The following is a 10802-nucleotide window of genomic DNA, read 5'->3' on the forward strand; positions in this document are numbered from 1 at the left end:
CATAAGAGAAAGATAGAAACTGGAAGCAAATTGATGGATTTTTTTCTAATTCTGTGAAGAGCAGGGATAGGACCAATCGCATCACCAATATATTGGAGAAAGAGCTGTGGGCAGAGCCTTAAATGGGACTGGATAATGGAATATTTCATTAACTCAAAAAGACACAGATACAACTGGGACCCGTGAAGGTAGCCAGAGCTATACCTTTCGCATGGAGAGCTGAGACAAGTTCAAACAAAAGTGGCAAATCATCTCAACCTGGTGAATATGGATGCCCGTAGGTGGGGACTATTCAGAACTATTCTTGAAGAAGAAGTAGAGAACTTTCAGACCACCTGTTGGGAAATGTATATGCAAAGGGGTGCACATCCATGTGAAACAGAAGCAGCTGGGGCGAAACTAAGAAATCAAGAAATTGTGCAACTAATTTGAAGCCCCAGAAGAATCGTGAATGTAAGTGTTGTTTCCCATTGTTTTCCATTTCAGTAAACCGCATTGCTCCCATTCAATCATTGACTTTTCGGAGCAACACTGTCTTATTGCAGTTATACAGGGCCTTGGTGAGGATCCACTTGAATATTGTGTACAGATTTGGTCGTCTGGTCTACTGGAAGCAAACTGATGGACTTTTTTTCTCGTCTGAGGAAGGACATAGAGGTATTCCAGCGAAGGTTCACCAGACTGATTCTGGGGATAGGGGGACCGTCATGAGAGGACAGACTGGATTGACTCAGCTTGTTTCTGCTGCAATTCAGAAGAATGAGGAGGCATCTGATGGAAAAACTAAAAATAAACTCCTGATGCCTCGGGCCAGACTAGATGCGGGAAGAATGTTCTCATTGGTGGGAAGTCCAGAGCTAAGGACCACACTCTATTCAGGACTGAGATGAGAAAGATTTTCTTCACTCAGTTCATTAGATATATTCTAATATAGCTGGATGTGGCTCTTGTGGCTAAAGGGATGCAGGGGTTGGGAGAGAAAGCAGGAATGGGATACTGAGATGGCATGACCAGCCATGATCGTATTGAATGGTGGTGCAGCTTCATGGGCCAAAAGGCCTCATCCTGCACCAAATCTCGTTGTTGCTATGTTTCCTTTATCGACGCTGCAAGTATATATCCTCAAATAAACTCAAAAGAATCAAACATCAATTTCGACTCTGCCACATTAATTTGAACTTTTCAATTCGTCCTGCTATATCCGATTAACTAATTGCTTCCAACAGTTTCCCACTGGCATGGTAAACTAATTGGTCTCTGCTCCCTGATTTCTGTCTCTCTTTTATAATGTGGGGCTTCCAACTTCTATCTTCCAATGCACTGCGGCTGAACCATGAATTACCAGAAAGAGCAATCAAGAATTGTATTGTAAATCTCATTCACATCCAGATGGCAACGCTTTCCCCATTCTCCATCAGAGTGGATTTTTTTTAGAAGATGAAAGGTTCTGATTGGTAGGTGGCCAAAGCAATGGAAGTGAATCTACATTGTTGCAGACATCTTGGTTTTGAAACAAAGATGGCAATGGAGAATGGCGACTCCGTACACTGTCCATTATCCTCATGTATTCCTATACTCAAGTACACATGGCAATAAAATCTAATTCTAGTTCTAATTCTAATATCAAATCTCTTAGGAGTCAATTGAATTAACTAAACAGAAATATTATTTACAGACATTTAGCGAATATACTCAAGTATGGTTTGTTTTGGACACATCAGATTAAAAGCAGTAGTTGGCAGTGACATTAGATAATTCAGTAAGACAAAATTTCCAGCTGGAAAGTGAGAATTTGAAGTGCTGGCAGTGAGCCGATTCCCACAGGGGAGGTGATTGGAACTCTTCTTAGACAGAGCACCCTTAGCCTGGTCTTGACCCAGGTCTCATTCCCCATGTCCTTCAGGTCATTGCTTTCCACATCATACCCTGACACTAACAATAATCAATCATTGTCAGTTTGAATGTGAGACTGCTTAGTCGTTAAGCTACTGTTCTCTCCTGACACTTACGTTCACCGACAATTGCACCAGAGGTGACGACATGGTGGCACAGTGATTACCACTGCTGCCTCACAGCGCCAGAGATCCAGGTTCAATTCCTACCTCAGGCAACTGACTGTGTGGAGCTTGCACATTCTTCCCGGGTCTGCGTGAGTTTCCTCCAGGTGCTCTGGTTTCCTCCCACAGTCCAAACATGTGCTGGTTAGGTGAATTGACCGAGCAAAATTGTCCGTAGTGTTAGGTGAAGGGGTAAGTGTAGGAGAATGAGGTCTGGGTGGGTTGGTATGGACTTTTTGGGCCGAAGGGCCTGTTTCCACACTGTAACTAATCTAATCTAATACAATACAACTTCAATCCTGGTCAGAGAACACAGTCCGGTTGTGATGACAGTAACCAAGTTGCTGCACTGTTGGCACGCACGCTAAGTTTGCTATTGAACACCAGAACTGACCTATCATGTATGGTATATGTACGTCTGAAACACAAGGACTGACCAAATATCAGACTATCATTAAGGATTATAGGAAGCTATTCCTGCCTTTAGATGCAGGGATTTTATAACTTGTGACATGGACTATCCACATTTTGAATATGCTGTCTGAAACTGCTTCATAGTAGCGTGGATGGACATTTTGGTTGGCATTGTCCAATCTGAGCCAAAGGGCCTGGCTCTGCACTGTTGGACTATCACTCTGTGGTTCTTCAAAAACCTTTCAAGGAAACTTTCGCCAGCACTGCTCTCTGCATTTGATGATGGTGAAAATGTGATTGACCTGAGCATTCGGCAATTTGCTAAGTTCCCTTACAGCAATGGCCACGTCCTTTCCCGTCGATATACATGCATACATACATACACACACACACATACACACACAAAATCGATCCGGGAGTATCCACCAAATGTTTACACACCCAACAATTTTATTTACACGTTTTCCAGAATTTTCTGAATGTCAGAATTTCGGCTGTCAAAATTTAGGTTTAGACATGTTTCAACACTAATTCAAGGGACTTGGTATTCGATGACTGGGTCAGAATATTTTGCCCGTGAGAATGTGGTGGTAGCTATTTTCTTAAGCCACTGCGGTCTTGATGGTCTTGGAACAATTGTTCGGTGCTGTGAAAGAGGGGAACTGGAGGAGTTTTCCAGGATTTTCACAAAGCCACACTGAAAGAATTGCTCTAGTTTCTCAATGACGACTGTTTTCTCAATGGGAGAGAGAGACAACTGGTGGTGAGTGTATTCTAAGGACCACCACGTTTCTTTTTATCTCACAATGGCCTTCCAACCAACCGTGCTAACTGACCCACTGCAGGCAGGAAGTAGGCTGGCCGAACACAACAAGCCAGACAGCATCAGGAGGCAGAGAAGTTAACGATTCGTGAATAACCCTTCTTCAGAACGAAGTTACACTTGAAATGTCGACGCTCCAGTTCTGAAAATGGGTAACACCCAAAACGTTAGCTTCTCTACCTCCTGATGCTGTCTGGCTTGCTGTAATCTTCCAGCCTCCTGCCTGTTTAGTTTAGATTCCAGCATGCCTCACAGCGCCAGGGACCTGGGTTCAATTCCCGCCTCAGGCGACTCTGTGTGCAGTTTGCACATTCTCCCCGTGTCTGCGTGGGTTTCCTCCGGGTGCTCCGGTTTCCTCCCATAATCCAAAAATGTGCAGGTTTGGTGAATTGACCATGCTAAATAGCCCGTCATGTTAGGTGAAGGGGTAAATGGCGGGGAATGGGTCTGGGTGGATTACACTTCGGCGGGTCGGTGATGGACTTGTTGGGCCAAAGGGCCTGTTTCCACACTGTAGGGAATCTAGTCTAATCTAATCTAATCTAATCTAATCTGCAGTTTTGGCGTCAACTGGCCCACAGCAGCTGTGGTGGCGGGGCGGGGTGTTATGGAGTAACACCAACAGCACAAGTTCAATTCCCACACTGGCTGAGATCACCATGAACGTCCCATCTTCTCAACCACATCCCTCCCCTGAGGCACAATTACCCTCAGGTTAAACTCATGAACAGTTGTGTTTCGCATTTGAAAAGCAGTTCTGTGCTCCACTGGGACTTTGGTGATTTACTGATGGAATATATATCCAAGTCAGGATGGTGAGTGACTTGGAAGGGTAAAAAGAAGGTGATGCTGTTCCCTTGCATCCAATTCCTTCGTTTTTAGGAATGTAGCGGTCATCTATTTGGAAGATGCTGCCTAAGGAGTATTGATGAATTTCTGCAATGCATATTGCCAATGATGCTATTGTCAAAGTCTGCTACTGAACATCAGTGTTGGATTCATTTCATGTTTGAAGATATGGTGCCAATCAAACTGGCTACTTTGTTGTAAAAGAGAAAATGCTGGAAAAAATCAGCAGGCCTGGCGCAACTATGAAGAAGGGAAGATAATTCATGTTTCTGGTCCAAATGACTACTTTTCAGCACTCTTCTTAAGAAGAGTTATATTGGATTCAAAAGGTTAACTTTCTATTTTGCTCCAAGACATTGCAATATTTGCTGAATTTCTCCAGCACTTTATGCTTTCATTTCTGATTTTGAGTGTCCCCAGCATTGTGCTTGTTTAGAGATTGTTGGAGGCATATGCGTCCAGGGAAGTGAGCACTATTCCATCATACTCCTGCGGTTAGCCTCGTAGATTTTGGAGAGGATTTCTGAGGTACGAGATGTATTACTCATACCAGTATTCTTTGCAGACACTGTATTTATATGGTGAGTTTAGTTCATTTTCGGCTCAATAGTAACTCCCAGGTTGTTGATCACAGGGGATTCAGCATCGGCAAAGCCTCTGAATGTCAAGAAGCGTGATTTAGGTGATCTCTTATTGGAGTTGGAAATTGCTTGGCGTTTGTGTGGTGTGAATTTTAATTGCAATTGTCGTTTCTCAATGACGATTGTTTTCTCAATGAGAGAGAGAGACAACTGGTGGTGAGTGTAATCTAAGGACCACCACGTTTCTTTTTATCTCACAATGGCCTTCCAACCAACCGTGCTAACTGACCCACTGCAGGCAGGAAGTAGGCTGGCCGAACACAACAAGCCAGACAGCATCAGGAGGCAGAGAAGTTAACGATTCGTGAATAATCCTTCTTCAGAACTAAGTTACACTTGAAATGTCGACGCTCCAGTTCTGAAAATGGGTAACACCCAAACCGTTAGCTTCTCCACTTCCTGATGCTGTCTGGTTTGCTGTAATCTTCCAGCCTCCTGCCTGTTTAGTTTGGATTCCAGCATGCCTCACAGCGCCAGAGACCTGGGTTCAATTCCCGCCTCAGGCGACTCTGTGTGGAGTTTGCACATTCTCCCCGTGTCTGCGTGGGTTTCCTCCGGGTGCTCCGGTTTCCTCCCGTAATCCAAAAATGTGCAGGTTAGGTGAATTGACTATGCTAAATAGCCCGTCATGTTAGGTGAAGGGGTAAATGGCGCGAAATGGGTCTGGGTGGATTATACTTCGGCGGGTCGGTGATGGACTTGTTGGGCCAAAGGGCCTGTTTCCACACTGTAGGGAATCTAGTCTAATCTAATCTAATCTAATCTAATCTGCAGTTTTGGCATCAACTGGCCCACAGCAGCTGTGGTGGCGAGGCGGGGTGGTATGGAGTAACACCAACAGCACAAGTTCAATTCCCACACTGGCTGAGATCACCATGAAGAAGGGAAGATAATTCATGTTTCTGGTCCAAATGACTACTTTTCAGCACTCTTCTTAAGAAGAGTTATATTGGATTTAAAAGGTTAACTCTCTATTTTGCTCCAAGACATTGCAATATTTGCTGAATTTCTCCAGCACTTTATGCTTTCATTTCTGATTTTGAGTGTCCCCAGCATTGTGCTTGTTTAGAGATTGTTGGAGGCATATGCGTCCAGGGAAGTGAGCACTATTCCATCATACTCCTGCGGTTAGCCTCGTAGATTTTGGAGAGGATTTCTGAGGTACGAGATGTATTACTCATACCAGTATTCTTTGCAGACACTGTATTTATATGGTGAGTTTAGTTCATTTTCGGCTCAATAGTAACTCCCAGGTTGTTGATCACAGGGGATTCAGCATCGGCAAAGCCTCTGAATGTCAAGAAGCGTGATTTAGGTGATCTCTTATTGGAGTTGGAAATTGCTTGGCGTTTGTGTGGTGTGAATTTTAATTGCAATTGTCAGCCCAGGCATTGATCTTGCTGCATTGTTTCAGGGAGCATTTCAGAATCTGAGGAGTTAAGAATGCTGCTGAACATTACATAAACAGGACACTTTTACCTGTGACATTATCATTGAGGAAATGTCAGTTATACAGTTACTGAAGATAGTTAGGCCTCTGACGTGACCTTTAAGAACACCAGCAGTAGTTCACTGACCTTCAACAATCAGAAACATTTCTGTGGATCTGGAGTCACATGTGGCCCAGACCAGGTATGGATGGCAGTTTGCTCTCCCCAAATGGTATGAGTGAACCAGAAGGGTTTTTACAATAATTGAAATTGTTTCCATCGACAGCATTAGTGTTATATTTGCATGTACTTATGAAATTGAAATTTTGTCATATGTCAAGTTAGGATTTGACATCGGTCAACGATAATACTTCTGAAGTATATTTGTGAGAGCTGAGTTGATGGCTGATTTCCCACTGATTAAGAATGAAATTTGAAATTTATTTTCCAATTAGTTAAAAGTTTAAAGAATTGTTATTTATCGTTGAGTGAAATACTAATTTTGTCAATTTTGGTCCCTGGAAAATGGAAATGCAGACAGACTTGTCGATAATTTGGATGCCTTCCGGGGAAGGTGGGACCTGTACAAGAATGACCAGTTGCATCTGAACTGGAAGGGGAACAATGTCCCGTGTGGAAGGTTTGCTCGAGTAATTCGAGACGGTTTAAACTAGCATGGCAGGTGGTGGGAACCTGAGCTGTATACCGGTGGTGAGAGTTGATTCACGTGAGGCAATAGCAAGAGGTAGACCAGCTAGTGGGAACGATTTTCCTGGGAAGGAACCATGGGATCACTTAAAGAATGTTTGTTTTAACGCAAGGAGTATCAGGAATAAAAGTGATGAACTTAGAGCATGGATGAGTACCTGGTGCTATGATATTGTAACCATAACAGAGACATGTGTTTCTCACGGGCAGGAATGGTTGCTGGATGTTCCAGGGTTTAGAGCATTTAAAAATAATAGGGAGGAGGAAAAAAGAGGAGGGGGTGTAGCACTACTAATCAGAGAGTGCATCACAGCTACAGAAGCTTCCATTGTCGAGGAAGATCTGCCTACCGAGTCAGTATGGGTGGAAATTACGAACAGCAAGGGAGCAGTCACCTCGTTAGAGGTTTACTACAGGCCCCCCAGTAGCAGCAGGGAGATTGAAGAAAGCAGAGGTCGGCAGATTTTGAAAAAAGTGTCGACGTAGTAGGGCTGTTGTAATGGGTGACTTTAACTTTCCCAATACTGATTGGAAGCTCCTTCGAGCAGAAGATTTGAATGGAGTGTTTTTGTAAGGTGTGTTCAGGAGGGTTTTCTAGCTCAGTACGTTGACAGGCCGATGAGGGGAGAGGCCATTCTAGACTTGGTGCTCGGAAACGAGTCGGGGCAGGTATCAGATCTTGTGGTGGGAGAGCATTTTGGTGATAGTGACCACAAGTGCCTCACATTCTACATCGCTATGGAGAAGGAGAGGATTAGGCAAAATGAGAGGATATTTAATTGGGGCAGAGGAAACTATGATGCGATGTGACATGAGTTAGGAAGCATGGACTGGGAGCAATTTTTCCATGGTAAAGTCACGATAGACATGTGGAGAATGTTTAAAGAACAGTTGTTGCGAGTGATGAATAAATATGTCCCTCTGAGACAGGCAAGAAGGGGTAAGATAAAGGAACCTTGGATAACAAGAGCAGAGGAGCTTCTCGTCAAAAAGAAGAAGATAGCTTACATAAGGTGGAGGAAGCTAGGTTCAAGCTCAGCTATAGAGGATTACTGGACACGGCGAGCTGGCCTCTTACCCGCCTGGATCTCTTCATAGCCAACTGCCGCTGCGACATTAACTGCCTCAAACTGTCCACCCCTCTTACCGACTCCAAACTCTCACCCTCGCAAAGTGCAGCCCTCCATTCCCTCCGCTCAAACCCCAACCTCACTATCAAACCGGCAGATCGATTTTTACACCGCTGAGGATAAACACCAGCTCGTGGACACCTCCTCCTACTGCTCCCTTGACCATGACCCCACCTCCCACCACCAAGCCATCATCTTCCAGACCACCCACAACCTCATCACCTCAGGGGATCTCCCATCCACCGCCTCCAAAGTCATAGTCCCACAACCCCGCACCGCCCGTTCGTACCTCCTGCCCAAAATCCACAATACTGACTGCTGCAGCCGACCCATTGTCTCAGCCTGCTCCTGCCCAACCGAACTCATCTCTGCATACCTCGACACTTTCCTATCCCCCTTAGTCCAATAACTCCCCACTTACGTTCAGGACACCACCCACGCCCTCCACCTCCTCCATGATTTTTCTCTTCCACGGCCCACAATATCTTATCTTCACCATGGACATCCAGTCCCTATACACCTCCATCCCCATCACGAAGGCCTCAAAGCCCTCCACTTCTTCCTTTCCGACCGAACCAACCAGTTCCCTTCCACAGACACCCTCCTTCGACTGACTGAGCTAGTCCTCACTCTGAACAACTTCTCTTTCCAATCCTCCCACTTCCTCCAAACCAAAGAAGTAGCCATGGGCTCCCGCATGGGCCCCAGCTATGCCTGCCCCTTCGTCGGATGTGTGGAATAGTCCATCTTCTGCAGCTACACTGGCACCACACACCCCACCTTTTCTTCCGCTACATTGATGACTGTATCGGCGCCAACTCGTGCTCCCACAAGGAGGTTGAACAGTTCATCCACTTTACTAACACCTTCCACCCCGATCTCAAATTTACCTGGACCGTCTCAAACTCCTCCCTCCCCTTCCTAGACCTCTCTAATTCTATCTCGAGTGACCGTCTCAACACAGACATTAACTTTAAATCGACCGACTCCCACAGATACCTAATTACACCTCCTCCCTCCCTGCCCCCTGTAGAAACGCCATCCCATATTCCCAATTCCTTCACCTCCGCCGACTCTGCCCCCGGAGGACCTAGTCCAAAATCGAACAACCCAGATGGCCTCCTTCTTCAAAGACTGCAATTTCCCCTCAGACGTGGTTGACGATGCTCTCCACCACATCTCCTCCACTTCCCGCTCCTCCACCATTGAAGCCCGCCCCTCCAATCGCCACCAGGACAGAACCCCACTGGTTCTCACCTACCACTCCACCAACCTCCAGATACATCGTATTATCCTTCGTCATTTCCGCCACCTTCTAACAGACACCACCACCAAGGACATTTTTCCCCACCATCCCCTATTAGTATTCCGGAAAGACCACTCCCTCCGCGATTCCCTCGTCAGGTCCACACCCCCCACCAACTCAACCTCCACTCCCGGCACCTTCCCCTAAAACCGCAAGAAATGCAAAACTTATGCCCACACCTCCCTCCTCACTTCCCTCCAAGGCCCAAAGGGATCCTTCCATATCCATCACAAATTCACCTGCACCTGCACCTCCACACACATCATTTACTGCATCCGCTGCACCCGATGTGGCCTCCTCTACATTGGGGAGACAGGCCGCCTACTTGCGGAACGTTTCAGAGAACACCTCTGGGACATCCACACCAACCAACCCAACCGCCCCATGGCTGAACACTTTAAATCCCCCTCCCACTCTGCCAAGGACATGCAGGTCCTTGGCCTCCTCCATCGCCAAACCATGGCAGCACGACGCCTGGAGAAAGAGCGCCTCACCTTCCGCCTAGAAACCCTCCAACCACAAGGGATGAATGCAGATTTCTCAGGCTTCCTCATTTCCTCTCCCCCCACTTTATCTCAGTCCCAACCCTAGGACTCAGCACCGCCTTCTTGACCTGCAATCTTCTTCCCGACCTCTCTGCCCCCGAACCCCTCTCCGGCCTATCACTCTCACTTTAACCTCCTTCCACCTATCGCATTCCCAATGGCCCTACCCCAAATCCCTCCTCCCTACCTTTTATCTTAGCCTGCTTGGCACACCTTCCTCATTCCTGAAGAAGGGCGTATGACTGAAACGTCGATTCCCCTGCTACTTGGATGCTGCCTGACCTGCTGCGTTTTTCCAGCAACCCATCTTTCGTCTCTGATCTCCAGCATCTGCAGTCCCCACTTTCTTCTAGTGGATTACAGGCAGGCGAGGAAGGAGCTCAAAAATCTCTGAGGAGAGCCAGGAGGCGGCACGAGAAAGGCTTCGCAGAACGGATTAGGGAGAACACAAAGGCATTTTATACTTATGTGATGAATAAGAGAATTGTCAAAGAAAGAGTAGGGCCGATCAGGGATAGCATAGAGAACTTGTGTGTGGAGTCTGAGCAGGTAGGGGAAGCCCTAAATGAGTTTTGTGCTTCTGTCTTTCCGAAAGAAACGAACTTTGTAGTGAATGAAACCTTTGAAAAGCAGGTGTGCATGCTGAAATGGATAGAGCGAGAGGAAGCTGATGTGCTGAAAATGTTGTCAAACATTAAGATTGACAAGTCACCAGGCCCGTACCAGATTTGTCCTTGGCTGCTTTGAGAAACGAGAAATGCGAATGCTTTGACAGTTGCGAAGATCTTTACATTCTCGCTGTCCACTGGAGTCGTATTTGAGGCCTGGAGAGAGGCAAATGTAATTCCTCTCTCAAGAAAGGAAATAGGGAAATCCCTGGTAATTACAGACCAGTCAGT

Source organism: Chiloscyllium plagiosum, unplaced genomic scaffold (assembly GCF_004010195.1).
Source record: "Chiloscyllium plagiosum isolate BGI_BamShark_2017 unplaced genomic scaffold, ASM401019v2 scaf_4501, whole genome shotgun sequence".
Taxonomy (NCBI): Eukaryota; Metazoa; Chordata; class Chondrichthyes; order Orectolobiformes; family Hemiscylliidae; genus Chiloscyllium; species Chiloscyllium plagiosum.